At 39.3% G+C, this 21,799-nt stretch overlaps 1 long non-coding RNA gene across 2 annotated transcripts in view; it reads right to left on the bottom strand.

Moving 5' to 3' along the window:
- LOC119469093 overlaps window positions 1-21,799 on the bottom strand; it is a 104,501-nt gene that overhangs the window by 68,713 nt on the left and 13,989 nt on the right. Inside the window, exon 1 of one of the 2 annotated variants that reach the window (XR_005197914.1) lies at window positions 12,918-13,138. The exons of the other annotated variant lie outside the window; for it this stretch is intronic. This is a non-coding gene — a long non-coding RNA (uncharacterized LOC119469093). Of the gene's footprint in view, window positions 1-12,917; window positions 13,139-21,799 lie in introns of those variants that run through there. 2 annotated transcript variants of the gene reach the window in all.

The following is a 21,799-nucleotide window of genomic DNA, read 5'->3' as shown; positions in this document are numbered from 1 at the left end:
TAGGCGGATGTTGAACAATGAGAACACATGGACACAGAGAGGGGAGCACTACACACTGGGGTCAGTTGCGGGGAAATAGAGGAGGGACGGAGTGGGGTGGGGAGCTGGGGAGAGATAGCAAGAGGAGAAATGCCAGATGTAGGTTATGGGGAGGAAGGCAGCAAATCACACTGCCACGTGTGTATCTATGCAACAATTTTGCATGTTCTTCACATGTACCCCAAAACCTAAAATGCAATAAAATAAATAAATGGTAAAAAAAAATATTTCAGTGTAAGTAAGTCCCATGCACTATTTGGTAAATATTTATAATTTTAAAATTATATGTTGTTTACCTGAAATTCAATTTAACTGATGTCTTGGGTTTTACCTGGTAACCTTACTCTAATTATACTCACTGATGATTTACATTGTGTTTTAGAACTTGCTCCATCATTAAATGAAACAAAACAGCTGTAAGGGATAGAAAAGTTGGAAAAATCACAATCTGCAAATGAGAAAGCGTACATGAAGGCCCTTTATAGCTTTAGATGTGTAAGACCATTAATTCCCAATGGGCCACGGCAAGAAAGGGGGTGAGGAGGGAATTAGAATCATTGAGGAATGTTTACCTGAGATTGAAAACTGTACAAATATCATGTGGTACTTCCCCATTTTTATTTTCATCCTGAGGGCAGCAGTTATAAGCACAAGCTTTGGAGTAAGACTGACCTGCTGAACCATGGTTCTGCCATGTCCTAGCTGTTTGATCCTAGACCAGGCACTGAACCTCCCTAAGCCTCCTCTTTTTCATATTTAAAAGGAAAGCAATGATACCCGCTTCATGCGGTAAGAGAAACCATTAATAGAGGTAGTCCTGTGTTTTTTTTTTTTTTTTTTTTTTTTTTTTTTTTTTTTTTTTTTTTTTTTTTTTTTTTTTTTTTTTAGGTTCTGGAGTATTTGTGCAAATCATGCAGGGTTCTCGCACAGGTACCTACATGGCAAGGTGGTTTGCTGCCTCCACTCCCCTTCACATATATCCAGCATTTCTCCCCATGTTATCCCTCCCACCAACCCCCTGCTGTCCCTCCCCTAGTCCCCCACAACTGACCACAGTGTCTGATGCTCCCCTCCCTGAGTCCATGTGTTCTCATTGTTCAACATCCGCCTATGAGTGAGAATTGAGGTGTTTGGTTTACTGTTCTTGCGTTAGTTTGCTGAGAATGATAGTTTCCAGATTCATCCAAGTCCCTGCAAGGGATATGAACTCATCGTTTTTTATGGCTGTGTAGTGTTCCACGGTGTATATGTGCCATATTTTCCCTGTCCCGTCTATCATCGATGGGCATTTGGGTTGGTTCCAGGTCTTTGCTATTGTAAACAGTGTTGCAATGCACATATGTGTGCATGTGTCTTTATAATAGAACGATTTTTAATCCTTTGGATATATACCCAGTAATGGGATTGCTGGGTCAAATGGAATTTCTATTTCTAGATCCTTGAGGAATTGCCACACTGTCTTCCACAATGATTGAACTAATTTACACTCCCACCAACAGTGTAAGAGTGTTCCTATTTCTCCACATCCTCTCCAGTATCTACTGTCTCCGGATATTTTAATGATCACCATCCTAACTGGTGTGAGATAGTACCTCAATGTGGTTTTGATTTGCATTTTTCTAATGTCCAGTGATGATGAGCACTTTTTCTTATGTTTCTTGGCCTCATATATGTCTTCTTTTGAGAAGTGTCTGTTCATATCCTTCACCCAATTTTGAATGGGCTTTTTGTTTTTTTCTTGTAAATCTGTTTTAGTTCTTTGTAAATTCTGGATATTAACCCTTTGTCAGATGGGTAGATTGCAAAAATTTTTTCCCACTCTGTTGGTTGCCAGTTCACTCTAATGATTATTGCTTTTGCTGAACAGAAGCTCTGAAGTTTAATTGGATCCCATTTGTCTATTTTGGCTTTTGTTGCCATTGCTTTTGGCGTTTTAGTCATGAAGTCCTTTCCTATGCCTATGTCCTGGATGGTTTTGCCTAGGTTTTCTTCTAGGGTTTTTTATGGTGTTAGGTCTTATGTTTAAGTCTTTAATCCACCTGGAGTTAATTTTAGTGTAAGGTGTAAGGAAGGAGTCCAGTTTCTGCTTTCTGCACATGGCTAGCCAGTTTTCCCAACACCATTTATTAAACATGGAGTCCTTTCCCCATTGCTTGTTTTTGTCAGGTTTGTCAAAGATTGGATCATTGTAGATGTGTGGTGTTGCCTCCAAGGCCTCTGTTCTTTTCCATTGGTCTATGTCTCTGTTTTGGTACCAGTACTATGATGTTTTGATTACTGCAGCGTTGTAGTATAGTTTGAAGTAGGGCAGCATGATGCCTCCAGCTTCGCTCTTTTTGCTTAGGATTGTCTTGGCTATGCGGGCTCTCTTTTGATTCCATATGATGTTTAAGTGTTTTCTTCCAGTTCTGTGAAGAAGGTCAATGGTAGCTTGATGAGGACAGCATTGAATCTATAAGTTGCTTTGGGCAGTATGGCCATTTTCACGATATTGATTCTTCCTAACCATGAGCATGGAACGTTTTTCCATCTGGTTGTGTCCTCTCTTATTTTGTTGAGGATTGGTTTGTAGTTCTCCCTGAAGAGGTCCTTTACATTCTTTCTTAGTTGTATTCCTAGGTATTTTACTCTTTTTGTAGTAGTTGTGAATGGCAGTTCATTCTTGATTTGGCACTCTTTAAGTCTGTTATTGGTGTATAGGAATGGTTGTGATTTTTGCACATTGATTTTGTATCCTGAGACTTTGCTGAAGTTGCTTATCAGTTTCAGGAGATTTTGGGCTGAGATGATGGGCTGAGATTGTATATCTTCTAAATATATAATCATGTTGTCTGCAAATAGAGACAATTTGACTTCTTCCTTTCCTAATTGAATACCCTTTATATCTTTTGCTTGCCTGATTTCTCTGGCTAGAACCTCCAATACTATATTTAGTAGGTGTGGTGAGAGAGGGCGTCCTTGTCTAGTGTCTGATTTCAAATGGAATGCTTCCAGCTTTTGCCCATTCAGTATAATATTGGCTGTTGGTTTGTCATAAATAGCTTTTATTATTTTGAAATATGTTCCATGGATACCTAGTTTATTGAGAGTTTTTAGCATGAAGGGCTGTTGAATTTTGTTGAAGGCCTTCTCTGCATCTATTGAGATAATCATGTGGTTTCTGTCTTTGGTTCTGTTTATGTGATGGATTACGTTTATGGACTAGCATATGTTACACCAGTCTTGCATCACCAGGATGAAACCTACTTGCCCATGATGAATAAGATTTTGATGTGCTGTTGTAGTCGGTTTGCCAGTATTTTATTGAATATTTTTACATTGATGTTCATCATGGATATTGGCCTGAAGTTTTCATTTTTAGTTGAGTCTCTGCTGGGTTTTGGTATCAGGATGATGTTGGTCTCATAAAATGAGTTAGGAAGGATTCCCTCTTTTTGTATTGTTTGGAATAGTTTCAGAAGGAATGGAACCAACTACTCTTTGTACGCCTGGTAGAATTCGGCTGTGGACCTGTCTGGACCTGGATTTTTTTTTGGTTGGTAGGCTATTGATTGCTGCTTCAACTTCAGCCCTTGTTATTGGTCTATTCAGGGTTCCTTTAGACTCCCACACAATAATAGTGGGATAGTTTAACACTCCACTGTCAATATTAGACAGATCAAGGAGACAGAAAATTAACAAGGATATCCAGGACTTGAATGCAGAGTTGAACCAAGAGGACCTAATAGACATCTACAGAACGCTCCACCCCAAATCCACAGAATATACATTCTTCTCAGCACGACATCACACTTACTCTAAAATTGACCACATAATTGGAAGCAAATCACTCCTCAGCAGATGCAAAACAACGGAAATCATAACAAACAGTCTATCAGACCACAGTGCAATCAAGTTAGAACTCAGGATTAAGAAACTCACTCAAATCCATAAAACTACTTGGAAACCAAACAACTTGCTTCTGAGTGTCAACTGGATAAACAATGAAATGAAGGCAGAAATAAGATGTTCTTTGAAACCAACGAGAAAGAAGACACAACTTACCAGAATCTCTGGCGCACATTTAAAGCGGTGTCTAGAGAAAAATTTATAGCAATAAATGCCCACATGAGAAACAAGGAAAGACGTAAAATTGATACCCTATCATCAAAATTGAAGGAGCTAGAGGAACAAGATCAAAAAAACTCAAAAGCTAGCAGAAGACAAGACATAACTAAGAGCAGAGCAGAACTGAAGGAGATGGAGACACAAAAAACCCTTCAAAGAATCAATAAATCCAGCAGCTGGTTTTTTGAAAAGATCAACAAAATAGACAGACTGCTAGCCAGACTAATAAAAAAGAAAAGAGAGAAGAATCAAATACATGAAATAAAAAATGATAAAGGGGATATCACCACCAAGTCCACAGAAATACAAACTACCATCAGAAATTACTACAAACAACTCTGCACACAAACCAGTAAATCTGGAAGAAACGGATAAATTCCTGGACACTTGCAGCCTCCCAAGACTGAACTAGGAGGTAGTCCTCCTTTTAAAGCACTGGAACACGACCTGGTCTAAGGTAAGCCCACTCTAACTGAATGTTGTTGTTCTTGTCATATTGTGCATATTGTTTTCACCCTACCCACCTGTTAACAACAAATAAACTTCCCTGGTAATAATGGTCACAAAAAACTTTCTACCCTACTTTATCTAGGAACTGAGTCAGCGGGGGTTCAAGTGAGAAGGGTGAGCAGCCACTGTAACTTGCAGAATATCTGGATCTGTACAGGAGCATCTATTCTGAAAAACGTCAGGACTCCAGGGAAAGTCAAGCTCCATTCACAGCCATTTCTCTCCTCATCTGCCCTGTGTTGACTCTCTTTAGAATCTCTCTGGATGGAATTCCTTCCCAGCTCCAATGGACAGAGCAGTGAGTCCATCCACTTTGTAAGTTGAACAGTCCTTCAGTGATTCCATTCTGGGGTGTGCTCGGCGTGATCAGAACAAGTGCTTCAGTGTGACACACCTACACGTTCAAAAATGGTTTCTCGCGGCCTGGTTCTGCTCTTAGAAGTCAACATTTCTCACACCCAATCTACCTGTTTTTTTTTTTTTTCCTCCACATAATAGAACATCAGAACCAGCCAAACCCCCCTCCTCTCCACTGAGGTGAAGGAGCTGCTGCAAATGACAACAGGGTCTTCAATTGCTCTGAGGGTCCGTTCGGTCTGTGTGGCAAGGCTAATCATTTATCCTGCAGGTTCATGTTGCATTTTCAGGAGTATTACCTTATTAGAGGAAACAGGACAGCTGCTTCCCTGAAAGAAATGCTGGGAAAGCCCAATTTGTAAAATGTGCTTCATTTCAAAGGCTGTAGCTTACAGGCAACATGGATTTTGCAGGACCAACTTATTAATGCAATTTCAAACCTTCCCAAAATCTGGAGTTTCTCTTAAAGATTTTTACCTTTCTAACATACTTGAGGAAGTGAAAAATTACTCATAATGTTTTTCGCTAGCTGCAGATGCCAGCACTATTAAAATTACTGTAGGTGGTGGGCGCTTTGCCCCCCTGTACCCTAACACCACATGAATATTTTCCACCATCTCACTTTTAAACTTTTAAGAGACACCTAGAATTATACCAGTGAATAACAAGTAGATAAGTGCACAGCATCTTGAGGTTTCTTACAGAAAGAGAAAATGTTTTTCTAGGACTTAGTACTGAAAATGCTTTTGCAAAAATTTTGACAATGAGAAAACCCTGACATAGGAACATAATGACAGCAAAAGAAATCTGACCTGACTGACTCCATCTTACCTCTAACTTCCAAGCTGCCCTTGTTCATCCCTGAGTCTAAGCCAAACTAACTATGGGAGGAATTTAGTTAATAGTTTAACTTTGAAACAAAGATGATAACAGCCTGTTGTTTCCCTGAAACAACTCCCTTATTGCCTGGTGACCAGACAACCTTTGGAAAACTAACACATTACCCACAAGATTAGAAATTATGGCTTAGGAATCATGCAGCCAGAGGCACAAAACCACTAACCTCTCCAATTGTTCCTATGGATAACATTACTATTATAAACCTAAGGTTGGTATTCAAGGTATTTTTCAGATCCTGGAATTTGATGGACCAGCTGGCATCATGTAGAGGTAAACCAGCTCATCTGGTATTGTGGTTCCCACCCAGGAACCAACTCAGCACAAAAGAGCAGCTTCAACACCCTGGGATTTCATCTCCAACCCAACCAACCAGCATTGCCCATTCCCTAGCCCCCACCCCAGCAAACCAGCTTTAAGAAATCTTAGACTCTGAATTTTCAGGGAAGTTGATTTGAGTCATAATAAAGCTCCAGTTTCCCTTTTAGCTGGCTCTACACGTATTAAACTCTTTCTCAGTTGCAATCCCCCCAGTCTTGATAAATGGGCTCTATCCTGGCAGCAGGCAAAAAGAACCCCTTGGGTGATTACAGTAGTCTGTTTATTTCAAAGGCACTCTCATTTCCAAACTCATTAGCAGAGAACACCCACACAGAGACAGATGCACGCCCTTTGTGTTCATGGTATTTCTAAGAAGTTCTTTCAGAAACCATCCTATCCCCTGGTGTTTATGCAGAGAAGGAGATGCCTAGATGGTAGACATATTACACCTCCACCTAAGTGGTACCTGTCCTTCCGTCCTCCACATTCTCCTCCAAAGTGCTCCCTTCCTAGTCCTCTCTGAGCCAATATTCAATGGGGAAACAGGGAGAAGTAAGGGTGATAGCAATTCCAGTCCTGTGAAATCTGTCCTCTTGCCCTCTGTCAACATATCCAGCAGCAGTACTCATAATGTCTAGGGGACTAATCCATCACCCCTTCAAGTGCACACATTAGGAGGTGGATAATAATACATGTATGCCTTAAAAATTATCAATAATTTTGATTATCTTCAAAATGTAAGGTCAAGACTGCTCACATCAAAAGGATCGGCCAGGCCCACCTCTAGGCAATGGTGCAGGGCTTTAAACAACATGATCAAGATCCTTGCTCATGAGGAGCAGGGACTCCTTGCATACAACGTCTGAATTTTAGCTCTTCAAGGTGTGGAAACATGTTAAACCACACACAGGTATTTTTTGGTTTGGTGAAACTAGATTTTAAAATATCTATTATTTGCTTATTACTTCTTTATATTTAGTGTATCATGCCTTTTAGATCAATGCTGAAATTAAAAAAAACACTTTTGACCACAGATGGGCAGTGACCCATCTTAAGTAGGATAGAATATCCCTGAATTTAGCTATTCCTGAAAATAGGCAGAAGTGGCTGAAGCAAGGTCGCGTTTTAAAAACAGTGACGAGCAACAGTCCTTAACCTTTCTGATCAGAAATGCAGGTCTTGTGTGGAAAAAGAAAAAGGAAAATAAAAGGTAAAATCTCCAGGAAGAAGGCAAACACCTAGAACATCTAAGATTTCCTTGTTAAAATATAGCCTTGGGAATGCTGTGATGTACTTTATTTTATGGATGGCACAGACATCTAATATATCTAACTGTAATCACATAGCTACTGGTTCTCTGAGTTCTACATTGGGCGATATTAAAGAGAAAAAAAATACTCTTCCAAAGAGGTCATTGTCTACAAAGTAGATACTTGATGTCCTCCTCAAAAATCAATTCTCCTTTGCGTAAATTTGTCTACCCAACCCTCTAATCACATAGTTGGCTCTCCCAGCAACTAGCCCCCATTCTGAAGCTATTTAGGGACCCACCAAGGGTCATTATCTTAAACTCAGGTACAGTTTTAAGTGGCTTATTATGAATAGCAAAAGATGGCCCTCTCACCCCATCTCTCAAGAAATTACAAGGGTTGTGAGAACTCTGTGCAAAGAACCTGGGACAAAGGTCAAATATATATTTCTTAAGATGTTGCAATATCACACCACTTTAGCACTACAGCTAACTGAAAGCAAGAAGTCTTCTTTTGCTTTAGCATGGAAGGATGGCTTTGGCCTTCACTTCTGCTTGTTCAGTCCTTCAGCTCGCAGAAGGGATGCTAGTCCATGAAGGTGACCTCCCAGAATGCGTTAAACTTTGTCACTCACTGCCAAAAAAAAAAAAAAATGTCTAGCGGCAATGAACACACCACGTCATGTTACTGAAAATCAGTGAGCGGGGCACCATATTTAGCCTACAGTGGGAAACAAGAAACCTGGGACCTAAAAGGCTGGCTTTGTATTTATCACATCTCAACAACATCCATCAGGATTCAGTATGCTGGGCACCGTGGATGGCATAACACCAATCAAAACTCGAGTGCTCAAGGACCCTGCTCCACCCTCTGCGGATCCGCAATTGTGGTAAGGAGAAGTACAGCAAATTGTAACTCTGCTTTTCTTTTGAGACAGAGTCTCACTCTTGTTGCCTAGGCTGGAGTGCAGTGGTGTGATCTCGGCTCACTGCAATCTCTGCCTCCCAGGTTCAAGTGATTCTCCCACCTCAGCTTCCCAGTAGCTGGGATTATAGGTCCCCGCCACCATGCCCAGCTAATTTTTGTATTTTTGGTAGAAATGGGGTTTCATCATGTTGGCCGGGCTGGTCTCCAACTCCCAGCCTCAAGTGATCCGCCCACCTTGGCCTCCCAAAGTTCTGGGATCACAGGCGTGAACCACCACACCTGGCCCAAATTTTAACTTCTTGATAGATCCAATCAGTCAGAAAAAGAATTGTTGAATACTGAACCCACCTGAAACCCTAGCAGGGCGGGCAGCTGTGAGATTCTCATTTCTTCATATTCGTTGCTCACATACTATGACGTGCCTACTCTGTCACCCACTAGGGGGTGTGTTCTAAAGGCGGGAAGAAAGTCTCCCTGGGCAGCCTGGAAACGGCTGGCTTGTAAAGCCTATGCCCAGCCCAAGCTGCAGGAAGGAGTCTCACTGCGTTTTTCAACATTTGGGCTGCATCAGCCCCCTCCAGCCACACACCCACCAGCACTCATATGTGCAGTCACCTGCAAATCAGAAAAATGTTGTTCTCACTCAGTCCCTGAAACCAATTTAAAGCTGTACGGCTTATCTCCAGCATTAGCCATAATCCAACTGCTAAATCGGCAGGTGGGTTGTACTTTGTCGTGTTCTCCCTCGTCCTCCAGCCTGAGCACCTCCTACTCCACCTCAATGCTCCCAAGCTGACCACCGGGGACCCTGCCAGACACAGCTATGCCCCCACCTTTATATATATATATATATTGAGACAGGATCTCACTCTGTCGCTCATGCTGACCTTTAAATTTTTTAAACCTCTTTCCCTCACTCATTTCCCTTCTCCCCTCCGTTGCATCTGAAACCTGTCCAAGGTAACAGCTAGTTAATTTTAGATGAGATTAAGGAGTTACGTTTGAATTCTTCAGGTCATGTATTTGCATTTGTTGAATACATTCTCAGCAAGCAAAGCTTATGCAGTTTGCTTTAGGTGGTGCCTGTTCTAAGCACACACAAGCCATGAGAAGTTCAGAAAACAAATGGGACAGAGGCCGCTTGTTCAGCCATTAGGAGCACCAGCTCCAGAAGCAGGTGATTTGAGTTGGAATCTGCCTCACCGCCTACCAGTTTTGCAATTTCATCTTTCTGTGCTGTCTCTCAGCTATAATTGAGAGCCATAACACCCAACTCAGAGGACTGTTACTAATATTAAAGGAACTGATACAGGTAAGAAGCTTAAAACATTTCCTGCTAAGAACACAATAAATGTCAATTGTTATGTTACTATCAGCAAGACTGACTACATAATTTCTGAGGCCCAGTATAAAATGAAAATGCAAGGCCCCTTGTTCAAAAATCCTTAAGAATTTCAAGACAACAGCTACAAACCATTAAATCAGGTACAGGGTCTTGCTATGCACAGAGCGCTTGTGAATGCACTGTCACACACTTAACACCAATCCTGTCTCTCAGGATTAGTACAAAAACACATTATTGCCCTAAGATCCAGAGACTCTTCTGTGTGATCATTGAGAAAAAGTCCTGAAAACCCATCTTTCATTTGCCTCTGGGAGAGTGGTGACTGGCAGGAGAAAATAGGTAGTACTTTCTAAAAATACCAACAAAATTGGCTGGTGTGGTGGCTCACGCCTGTAATCCCAGCACTTTGGGAGGCCAAGATGGGTGGATCACTTGAGGTCAGGAGTTCCAGACCAGTCTGGCAAACATGGCGAAACCCTGTCTCTACTAAAAATACAAAAATTAGCTAGGCGTGGTGGCAGAAACCTGTAATCCCAGATATTCAGGAGGCTGAGGCAGGAGAATCGCTTCAACATCAGGGATGAAACTTGCAGTGAGCTGAGGTCGCACCACTTCACTCTAGCCTGGGCGACAGAGCCAGACTCTGTCTCTAAATAAATAAATGAATAAAATAAAATATAATAACTCCCACCCCCAAAAAAAATCCCAAAGTAAGTTTTGCAAGTGATAATCACTTGCACAGCTTTTTGATGGAAGATCAGGAACAAAAATCACCTTACATGTTTCACTAAACCTGCTGCTCTATGACAAAATCTTACAATAAATCCATGTCGGTCATGGATTTATTGTAAGATTAAATAAACTCCTGAAAACAAAAGCTTTTGCTACATAAAAGGAATGTTGGAACAACAAAGTATATTTGCAGTAAGTTTGGATTGGATTCCTTCTGAGAATTTTTTTTAAAAAAGATGGCTCTTTACATTCATTTAGTTTTAAAGGCATATCCTTCACTGTTTAATTTTGTGGTTTAAATTGCCTGTCAAATCATAAGAAAATAGAGCCCGAGTCCACAGCTAAATAAAATAGTTTTACTTTCACATGCAATTACAGTTTTTTAATCCTTTTTACCGGTTCATTTTTAACCTATTTTTTTTTGAGATGGAGTTTCGCTCTTGTTACCCAGGCTAGAGTGCAATGGCGCGATCTCGGCTCACTGCAACCTTCGCCTCCTGGGTTCAGGCAATTCTCCTGCCTCAGCCTCCTGAGTAGCTGGGATTACAGGCACGCGCCACCATGCCCATCTGATTTTTTCTATTTTTAGTAGAGACGGAGTTTCACCATGTTGACCAGGATGGTTTCGATCTCTTGACCTCATGATCCACCCGCCTCAGCCTCCCAAAGTGCTGGGATTACAGGCGTGAGCCACCGTGCCCGGCCTTAACCTATTTTTATTTTATCACGTGAAATCAATTCTCAGCAATTTACTCCATAAATGTGATCAAATGCCTTCCATTTATTTTAAAGATCTAAATTCTGATGAAATAAGACTATGTGATCAATACAAAAATCATCCTGTGTTCAGTCCCAGATCCTTGGTTATAAATCATCATAGGACAGGGTCTACTAGAGGATGAATCACTGGAACCAGTTCACACTGTTTATACCAGATCACAAAATCTTCATAAGTTGTATTCATTTTTTTCTTTTTTCTTCACTTTACATCTTAGTAAAAACACATTCGTCCAAACTCATCATTTCCAGCAGCATTCATTTCAATTATAATTTCCTGGGAAATCTATTCATTTGGGTCCCTTTTGGAGTTGATATTTGAATACACTGCTCTAAAACCAGTAATTTTTTCAGAGCTGTTCTCATCTGCTACATAACCCCTGAGAAAAGGTGATCATATCTTTATACATTCTAAGTTCCAAATTTCTTCCTGTTCCATGAGCTTAAAACCGTATCAGGTAATTTCGGGTCACTTGAACTATGGCTCTGTGCTGTGTGCCTCAGCTCTCTCTTATTTTGCTCGACCAGAATAGCATTATATTGATTTTCAGATTTCAAAAATAAAAGAGACAAACTTCAAATTGTTTTAATATGCCTCTTATAATTCTCAAAAACTACATTTTTAAAAATCTGTCTCAGGAATCAAATTATTTAAAAGCCTAATTTTTACACTTTTAGTAAAACTAGTACAGAAATTTAGTGTTCTGTGGTCTTTAAAAATCCTCTTAGCAAGCTATTTTTATGAATAGGCTCTGTTAACTAATGATTCTTGGGCTAAAAGGTGACATCCACCACACCTCCCATTTAATTTTTAGGCACTGTTGTCTCACACAATAAGATACATAATAACCAGGAGATGATTTTTAAGTCTACCCAACTGCACCGCAATCCTTTGGTTTCTGTACATAGCCATGAATGACGGTGACCCTGAGACAGGGCCCTGGGGTTCATTAGGATAACTGACACCTGCCCTATACTCATACATACCCTTCCCCACCCCAGTTTCATATAGTGCTATTGCAGTAGCATGAGAGGGTTTATGTCCTTAATTCCAGAAAACAACTGATAGCAAAGTGAATGGGGGTCCACAGCCATGCAGGGAAAAGCACAGGACTTGGAGAAGTAGTGGTAAATGAGTAACTCAAGGATGGTGGCCACAAACCTCGCTTCATATCCGTGAGAGGCACCCTTAAGTGGAAGAGACAATTTTCTGATGAGAGTTACCACATGTATGTCCCCCAGAACCCTGTGGACTAAGAACTGGGGCCTTGTTTTCCACATTCTTTATGCCTGACGTGGTGCTGGACACATGGCTGCAGCCTGTAACTTAGGGTGATTTGATTTGAGGAATGATCATGTCTAGAGTGGGAGACAGCTGGGAGCAGTGCCTTGTGAAATAAGACCCTGAAGAGGAAGGTTTTGTCAGCAGAGAAGGGTATGGAAGACAGGCCTTAATGAAAATAATAACAGGAGATTGCTGATATCTGAGGGAATGATGGGAGTGACCAGAAAAACGGAGTAAACAGGCAGAGTAATGAGAAAGGCACCAAGGGCAGATTTCTCCCTCTCTGCAGTTCTCACAGGGCCTTCCCTTGAGGAAGACCATCCTTGGCAGGCCCTGAGCATGTAAGTTAGAAAGAGCTCTGATTGCTTACCTTTAGCAACAAAATGGTGGTGCATTAAAAGTTGAGACAGTTCCGCCATGGGGGTGTTTAATCATCACATACAGAAAGTGCTAGATTAGTTTCTGGTGGGGAATCTATTTTTTAGTTCATAGTTGACCTTGACCTCCGAATATCTAGTTCCAATCAACAATCCATGAAGCTTCAGCAGACACTATGTCAGAGGCTGCTATGAGAAGAGTCCCAGCAAGAAGGCTTTGTTTAAAGCTGTTGACAAGACAAAATGGCAAGCTTGTATTTTTAGGATGCGTTGAATGAAATCACCCTCCCAAGAAATATTTGATAAAATATGCCATCTTTTGTGCTGAGCAAAAGAAGTCAGACACAAATGAATACCTGTCATATGATTCCATTTATATCAAGTTTGGAAACCAGCAAAACTTATCTATAGTGACAGAAAGCAACTGGTGATTTCCTGGGGCTAAAAAAATTGCTGAGGAAGACTGGCTGACAAGGGGCAAGAAACTTCTAAAGTTACACAAATGTTCTACATGTTGGGTATGCCGACACATACATTGTCAAAACACGCTGAACTTGATCTTTAAAATGAAGGCATTTTATTGTATATAAATTATATACCCCTTCAGTTGATTAAAAAGAAGCTGTCTTAAATTTAGATGTTGAAACCCTTCAGAAAGCCTTAAAAATTCTCTACAATTAGTAGTGAACACTAGCATACACATGGGCAAACAATCCCACACAGCTCAGTGCAGGACAAACAGAAAGTCACCCTGCAACATGAGATCTAGAAGACAAAGACAGAGAACTCAAATAAGATACCTCAGAGTCCTCTCTTTTCCAGTTCTGGCTTTGATTTTCATGAATTACAAAGTAAGGAAGACTCAGAGTTAATACCACAGCCATAATGCAAAATATATTTGGTTTCTTGATTATTAATGTTTTACCCTAACTATAATGTACAATACATTTAGTTTGTTGAGTATTAATGTTTAAGTTTCTTGTATAAAAAAAGTATGCATATATAGTTCTCGTTCTACATCTAGGTTCATTCATTCTATCTACTGGTCCTTTCACTGCCTTTTAAATCTGGTTAGGGAATTTATATGATGACTGTCTAGACCAGATGAACTGAACTGACAAGGGAAGTGATGACTCTGGCAGCTAAGCTAGGTACATCTCACCCTTCACAAACTGGTGTTTCAGAAGGTCTTGCTCCTGTTGGGAGGTGAGTTGCTTCACGTCTAGGACAAGCCCAAAGTATCCTACACCAAACAGCACCAACAGGACCTGCCTGTCTCTAGGAAGCAAAATGTTTTTGTTTGTTGGTGTTTCTCTTTCTGCTTATAAATGTGTCAGTTTTGCCTATGTATAGACCATTCTTTGAACATGAGGCACAAGGCATCTTTCAGATGTAGCAGAGTTCAGTACAAAAGCACTGAGCTGACTGATAATTTGGAGACTTGGGTTTCAATACTGGTTCATCATTAACTAGAGGTGTTGCTTCAGGCAAGTCAAGGAGTCTCTTCAGACCTAATCTATACTAGAAGAAAAAGGATAAATTAAATATAAGAAAATATCCCTTTAGCTATAAAAGTTTATAATTATATATGTCAGAACCACCAGAGAATCTTAGACATCACCTGGAAGTTTAAAGTTCAGACTTCCCTACGAAGGGATTCAGGACTCTTTAGGACACAAATAACTCCTAACAATGGACCTCCTATGCTTGGATGCTGAATTGACCCAGGTTGCTGCAAATGACCAAGCTTCTTTCTTTTTTAAGGCTGAATAGTATTTCACCATGTGTGTACAGGCCATGTTTTCTTTACCCAGTCATGTGCTGATGGTCATTTAAGTTGATATCATAACTTGGCTATTGTGAATAATGCTGCAATAAACATGGGAGTGCAGACATCTCTTTGACACTGACGTGTTTTGTGTAAACACACAGAAGTGGGATTGCTAAGTCATATGGTAATTCTATTTTTAGGTTTTTGAGGAACCACCATACAGTTTTCCATAAAAATTATCTCATTTTTTTTAATAACCATGTTGAGAGGTGTGAGGTGCTGTCTTATAGAGGTTTTAATTTGTATTTCCCTAATGATTAGTGATTTTTTTTTCATTTTTTATATATTTGTAAGCTATTTGTGTATCTTCTCCTGAAAAATGTTTATTCAGGTCCTATGCTCATTTTTAAAATTTGTCTTGTTTTCTTTCTGTAGAGTTGTTTGAGTTCCTTACAAATTTTGGATATTAGCGTCTTATCAGACACATGACTTGCAAATATTTTCTCCTAATTTGTAGGTTGTTTCTGTTGTTTCCTTTGTTGTACAGAAGCTTTTGTACTTCATGAAGTCCCCTTTGTTTCTTTTTGCTTTTGTTGCCTGTGGTTTTGGAGTAAAATTGAAAACATAATTGCCCAAACCAATGTCATATAGCTTTTCCCCGTTTTATTCTAGTAGTTTTATAGTTTCACATCTTACGCTTAAGTCTTTAACCCATTTTGAGTTAATTTTTTTCACATGATATGAGAAAAGGATCCAGTTTAATTCTTCTCTATATATCCAACTTTCCCAAACACATTTATTAAAAATATTAGCTATTTTATATTGTGTATTCTTGGCACCTTTATAGGTTACAATCCTTTGTATTTACTTAGCTTTATAATTGATCCTTTGCAGAACCTGGAGAGGTGCTTGTGGTTTAGACTTGGCTGATTGCCTATTTAGAGTACAATCCAGTATGTTCTTCTGAACTCTATTTCTGCTGCAAATTGTTAACTGAATCCAGAGGTTTATTTGACAAGACTATGCCTGGTAGTGTATTCTCCCATCAGGAATCACATACTATCTGGCTGACTCTCTCTCTTTTATGTTGGCAGTCTATAACGCTCAATGCCTAGATCAGGGGTCAGCGAACTCCAGCCACTGGCCAATTTTTGACAACCATCTGTTCTATTTGGTCTATGAATGCAGCCAGATTCATTTATTTAATAACTATCTCTGGCTTCCTTATTGAAAATCAATTGATCATACATGTGTTGGTTCATTTCTTGGTTCTATACTGATCAGTTCTATACTGATCCATTCATTGATATGCCTATTACACTTTTTTTAATGTGTCTGTCTATTTTGATGGCAGTACTAAGCTGCTGCAGTTGCATAGTTTGTAGCATAGTTTGAAATGAGGTAGTATGATGCCTGCAGCTTTGTTCTTTTTGCTCATGACTGCCATGGCTATTCAAGGATTTTTGCAATTCCATGTGAATTTTATTTTTTTTTAAAGTTCTGTGAAAATGACATTGAAATTTTGACAGAGATTGTATTGAATCTGCACATTGCTTTGGGTAGTATGTACATTTCAGCAATATTAACTCTTCCAATTCACAAGCATGGGATATCTCTTTACATCTCTTCACTTTTAGTCATCTGTGTTTTTAAAAGCCAGATGAGTATCCTGCAGGTAGTACATAATTGGGTCTTGTTTTTAATCCATTCAGCCACTCAGTCTATTCATTGGAGCATTTAATATATTTACATTCAAGGTAATTACAAATGTTAACTATGTATTAAATAGTTAAGGACTTACTATTTCCATTTTGGAATTGGTTTCTGATTTGTTTTATAAATACTTTATTTCCATCTTCCTTTCTTGCTGTCTTCTTTTGTGATTTGATGATTTTCTTTAGTGGTATACTTTGAATTCTTTCTATTTTTGTTTTGTGTGTCTACTGTAGATTTCTGCTTTGTGATTCATATGAAGCTTACATAGCACATCTTACAACTTACACTTATAACAGTCTATTATTGTATGAACTTATAATAGTTCATACAGTTGTTATAGTATAACGAAGTCAAAGTCACACAACCCTGCACTTTTATCCTCCAGATATTTTGTTTTTGATGTAAGAATTTACATTACTTAGTAATAGCTATCTCTTGAAAATTTATTTTAGTTTAGTTACTATTAATAGTTTTGTCTTTTAGCCCCCATACTAGGAATAAAATTGCTTTACAAATGATCATTATAGTCCTAGAGAATTCCAAATATGACTCTTTATTATGCCATTGAGTTTTGTGCATTTTTAAGTTTTATGTTAATAATTATTGGCCTTTTATTTCAACTTAAGAAACTCCCTTTAGCAAGTCCTGTAAGGCAGGCCCAGTGATGATGACCTCCCTTGGCTTTGGTTTGTCTGGGAAAGTTTTTGTTTCTCTCTCATTTCAGAAAGACAAATTTTCTGGGTAAAATATTCTTGGTTGGCTATTTTTATTTCTCCTCTAACACCTGAATCTAACATCCCAACTTCTCTGGCCTTCAAGGTTTCCATTGAGAAATCTGGGGAGAGTCCATTAAGACCATTCTGGGTTTCCACTGAGAAATCTGGGGAGAGTCCATTAAGACCATTCTGGGTTTCCACTGAGAAATCTGGGGAGAGTCCATTAAGACCATTCTGGGTGCTGTGTTGCATAGTATCTCTTGCTGCTCTCAGAATTTTTTCGTTGTCTTTGTTTGTTATAGTTTAATTATTCTGTGTCTTGGTAAACTCCTCTATGGGTTGAATCTGACTGGAAACCTCTGTGCTTCCTATACCTGGATACTGGCATACCTCCCCATATGAGGAAAATTCTCAGCCATTATTTCTTTAAATATGCTTTCTGACCTTTTTTTGTCTTTCTTCTTTTTCTGGAATTTCTATAATGTGTATATTCAGTCTCTTGATGGTGGCTCATGTTTCTGCAAGCTTTCTTCATTTTTAAATTTATTTTTTTTAAATTTTTTGCTACTCTGGATAATATCACATGTCTGTCTTCAAGCTCATTGATTCTTCTTTTAGCTTGATCAAGCCTGCTGTGGGAGCTTCAATTGCATCTTTTCATTTCTGCCATTGTATTCTTCAACTCTTGAATTTCTATTTTTTTTTATTATACTTTAAGTTCTGGAGTACATGTGCAGAACATGCAGGTATACACATGCCACGGTGGTTTGCTGCATCCATCACCACGTCATTTACATTAGGTATTTCTCTTAATGCTATCTCTCGCCTAGCCTCCCAGCCCCCAGCAGGCCCCAGTGTGTGATGTTCCCCTCCCTGTGTCCATGTGTTTTCATTGTTCAATACCCACTTATGAATGAAAACATGCAGTGTTTGGTTTTTAAGAATTATTTCTATTTCATTGAAGTTCCCATTTTGTTCATATATTGTTTTCCAAATTTCATTTAATTTTCTATCCCCATATTACTGTAGTTCATGATCTTCCTTAAGAGGATTTTTCTAAACTCTTTGTTTGTCATTTTATAAATTGTCCTTTCCTTGGGGTTCCTTGCTAAATCTATTTTAGTTTAGTTTTGGAGGTGTCATGATTTCCTGAGTCTTTGTTATCCTGCTATCCTTACATTAGTGTCTGTATATTTGAGGTGATAGCCACCTTTTCCATTTTTCCAGGTATTCTTTGGCAGGAATAATCTTCACAGTTTAGTGTAGCCTGTGGTGCTAAATGGGTCAGCTCATAACAACCCTGAATATGCAGAATTTATTTTTATTTTTATTTATTTATTTATTTATTTATTTATTTTATTTTGAGACAGAGTCCTTGCTCTGTCAGCCAGGGTGGAATGTAATGGCATGATCACAGCCCACTGCAGCCTGGACCTCTCAGGCTCAAGCAATCCTCCTGCCTTAGCCCCCAAGTAGCTGGGACCACAGACATGCAGGACCTGGCTACTTTGTTTCTCTCTCTCTCGCTCTCTCTTTCTGTAGAGAGAAGTTCTCACTATGTTTCTCAGGCTGGTCTCCAACTCCTAGGCTCAAGCGATCCTCCCATTTCAGTGTCCCAAAATGCTGGGATTACAGACATGAGCCACTGTCCCTGGCCCTTTGCAAATGTTTTAATCAGGTTATTTTTTTCTATTGAGTTGTAGGAGTTTGTTACATATTTTGGATATTAACACCAAACTATCATACAGATTGCAAATTTTCTCTCCCATTCTGTAGGTTGTCTCTTCACTTTGTTGATTTTTTAATTTGCTGTGTAGAAGCTTTTTCATTTGACATAGCTCCATTTGTTTACTTTTTCTTTCGTTGCATGTGATTTTAGTATCATAGCAAATAAACCATTGCCTAGGCCAATGTCATAAAGATATTTCTCTTGTGTTTTCTTTAACAATTTACATTTCCAGGTTGTACATTTAAATCTTTAATTCTCAGAATGCTAGGGAAGTTTCATGTCTGCCTCTGGTTCTCTTTTTCCTCTGCAGAAACTGTGTTTCTGGGGAATTCTACCTGTGAGGTGCTGTGCTGACTTAGAGGAGGAGAAGGAGGGACATTGTCATCATGGGATTGCTTTTCTTACCCTTTAATGTGGTGTTTATTCCATTCTGGAACACACAGCTGACTCTGGCTCATTCCCACATGTTGGGGTTTTCACCAAGGTATTCTTGTCTGTGGATGGCTGCTAGCTGAACTTTCTGTGTGTGGCAGGGGGCAGGGAATGGTAGTGAAGCCTGGGCCACTTCACGTTGACTGCCATCTTGCTGATGTCACTCCAAATCACAATTATCAATTTTGCTGAATGCGTGTTACAACTATAAAAACATTTCCAGAATTTTGAAAGCATGTAACATTATCAGAGCATATGTCTAACAGATTTAAGGACCATCTACAGTATTCCATAAGGAACAGATCAAAATGTCATTTCAGCAAAGTGGCATTTCCATGTGTGGTCGTCTATGTATTTTCTTACTTTCTTCAACACTGCTGCAAAGTTTACCTACTAAATGAGGTTAGCTACAATGGGTTCTTTCTCAATGGAGTGGCAAATGTAGTAGCTGTTTCTTACGTTGCATTCTCTCACAACTCTTTGGGCCCTAGGGCCACACTTATTTGTGACATGTTTGGATTTGTAGAATTGTACTCTTTGTAATTTAACTGTCTCAGGGCACAAGTACAGAGAAAGCAGTCAGGAAATATACATAATCTAAAAGATGAATTTGCAGTCTACTCTGAGGGTCGGTAAGTTGGCCCTCTGCCAATCCAAGGCAGGTACAGAATTTTGTGATGAGGCCTGAAGAACCACATACTAGAAGAAATTTTGTACATTGTTACCTATAAGATCCCAAATGACCCTAAATATTGCCTGTAATTAACACAAAATGACAACTTTATGCTAATTTTTTAAAGAAAGCACATGTTTTAGAATACGTTTAGTGAATGTTTCTGCTCTCTCGGTATAAACAGAGTACTGAGTTTAAGCATTGAACCAACCCAGTATTAAGTATCTAAGTAGTACCTGCTGTAAGTAACTGGTGAAATAATACTGATTGTGCTAAGATACGACATTTCAAATGTATTTCAAGATGTGTCTCTGCTTGAATGAAGGGTGATTGCTCTTTTCATACTGTGGCATTTATTACTAACCTGTCAGAACAGCTGCTTAAGCAAGAATGATTGAAGCACATGTCTAACACTCTGGCCTTAATATAAAAACAACTTGAAAATGAGCATTTCTCTTTTTGTATCCATCCTTCTAATTAGAAGTCTAAAAATGTGTTTTCCTGTCTTCAAAAATATTTATTACATACCCACCTCTGTGCTGGTAGCTGGGAAACAGAGAAGAGCAAAACAGACACATCACTACCTAATGGCACTATAGTCTGGCAGAGAAGACAGACATTTAAAAATCATCTTACAAACCACATGCACATTCTAGTCATACTGTGATAAATGCAGTGAAGGCAAAGAAAGTGCAGAAACAAAAATAAGGGGCATAATTTAGAGACTGATGGGGGAACTACTATGAAAGAGATCTTCTAGAAAGTGATATCTCACTGTGTGCGAAGGATAAGGAGTAGTTATTCACGGAAAACTCAGGTGAGTTTCTTAGGCAGAGGGATCAGCAGATACATTGTCCCTGGATCAGGCAAGAGCTTGTCTTGTTCAAGAAATTGAAAAAAAGCCAGTGAAAGCAATGACAGCCACGTGAAGCTGAAAGTAAAGAGTGGAAAGATAAAAAAGACATTGCAGGCATGCTAATGATCTTTCACTTTATACTAATTACAAGGGGAAGTGTGTCTGTTCTGCCAGGTCAATCAGCTTGCTTCCAGGCCTCCTTAGCAAAACACTTGTGTTTCAGTTTTCTCTGGTCCTCTGTACTACTTTTTTTCACTAGTTCATTCATTTACCAGTGAGCAATCATAACATAACTATCACAAACTGGGTGGCTTAAAACAACAGGAATTTATTCTGTCTCAGTTCTGAAGGTCAGAAGTCTGGAAGCAAGATGACAGCATGGTCGATTTCTACTTGGGGACTCAGAGAGAGGCGTCATCTCATGCCTTCCTCCCAGCTTCTGGTGGTTGCCACCAATCCCTGCATCCCTTGGCTTGTGGCATTGCCAACCCCACCTCTGCCTTCATGGTCGCATGGCTTCTCCTGCTGTGTCCCTGTCTTTGTGTAGAGAGATATAAAAATCTCTCTCTATATATGTATACCCATCCCTTGGTTTAAAAATGACAAAAGGTGACCACAAAAACGTTATTTTTAGTTTGGACTCAGAGTGACAAAAACAGATGTTTTTCATGACAATATCCATACAGTTGACACACTCAGGAGTTGGGTTTTAAATCATACTACCTAGGAATTCCAAAAAAGTTCAAACCAAGAAACTGTATTACATAGCTTTGAGTCGGTTATATTTTGGAATGCCCAAAACACAAATTCTCTGCAGAAGGGTTTACCTTCAACAAAAACCTTGACAGATTCTTGCACATAAAGCCCAGACATTTAAATGTGAGCTTAATCCAAAATGTATTTTTTAAAAAGCAAAATACAAGACTTAGTAGAAACAACCAACAGCAGAAATAAACCACCAAAAACTTTCAAGTATAAAAAT

This window comes from Cebus imitator, unplaced genomic scaffold, assembly GCF_001604975.1.
Source record: "Cebus imitator isolate Cc_AM_T3 unplaced genomic scaffold, Cebus_imitator-1.0 Scaffold571, whole genome shotgun sequence".
Classification (NCBI taxonomy): domain Eukaryota; kingdom Metazoa; phylum Chordata; class Mammalia; order Primates; family Cebidae; genus Cebus; species Cebus imitator.
This window is presented reverse-complemented; position numbering and strand designations above follow the sequence as displayed.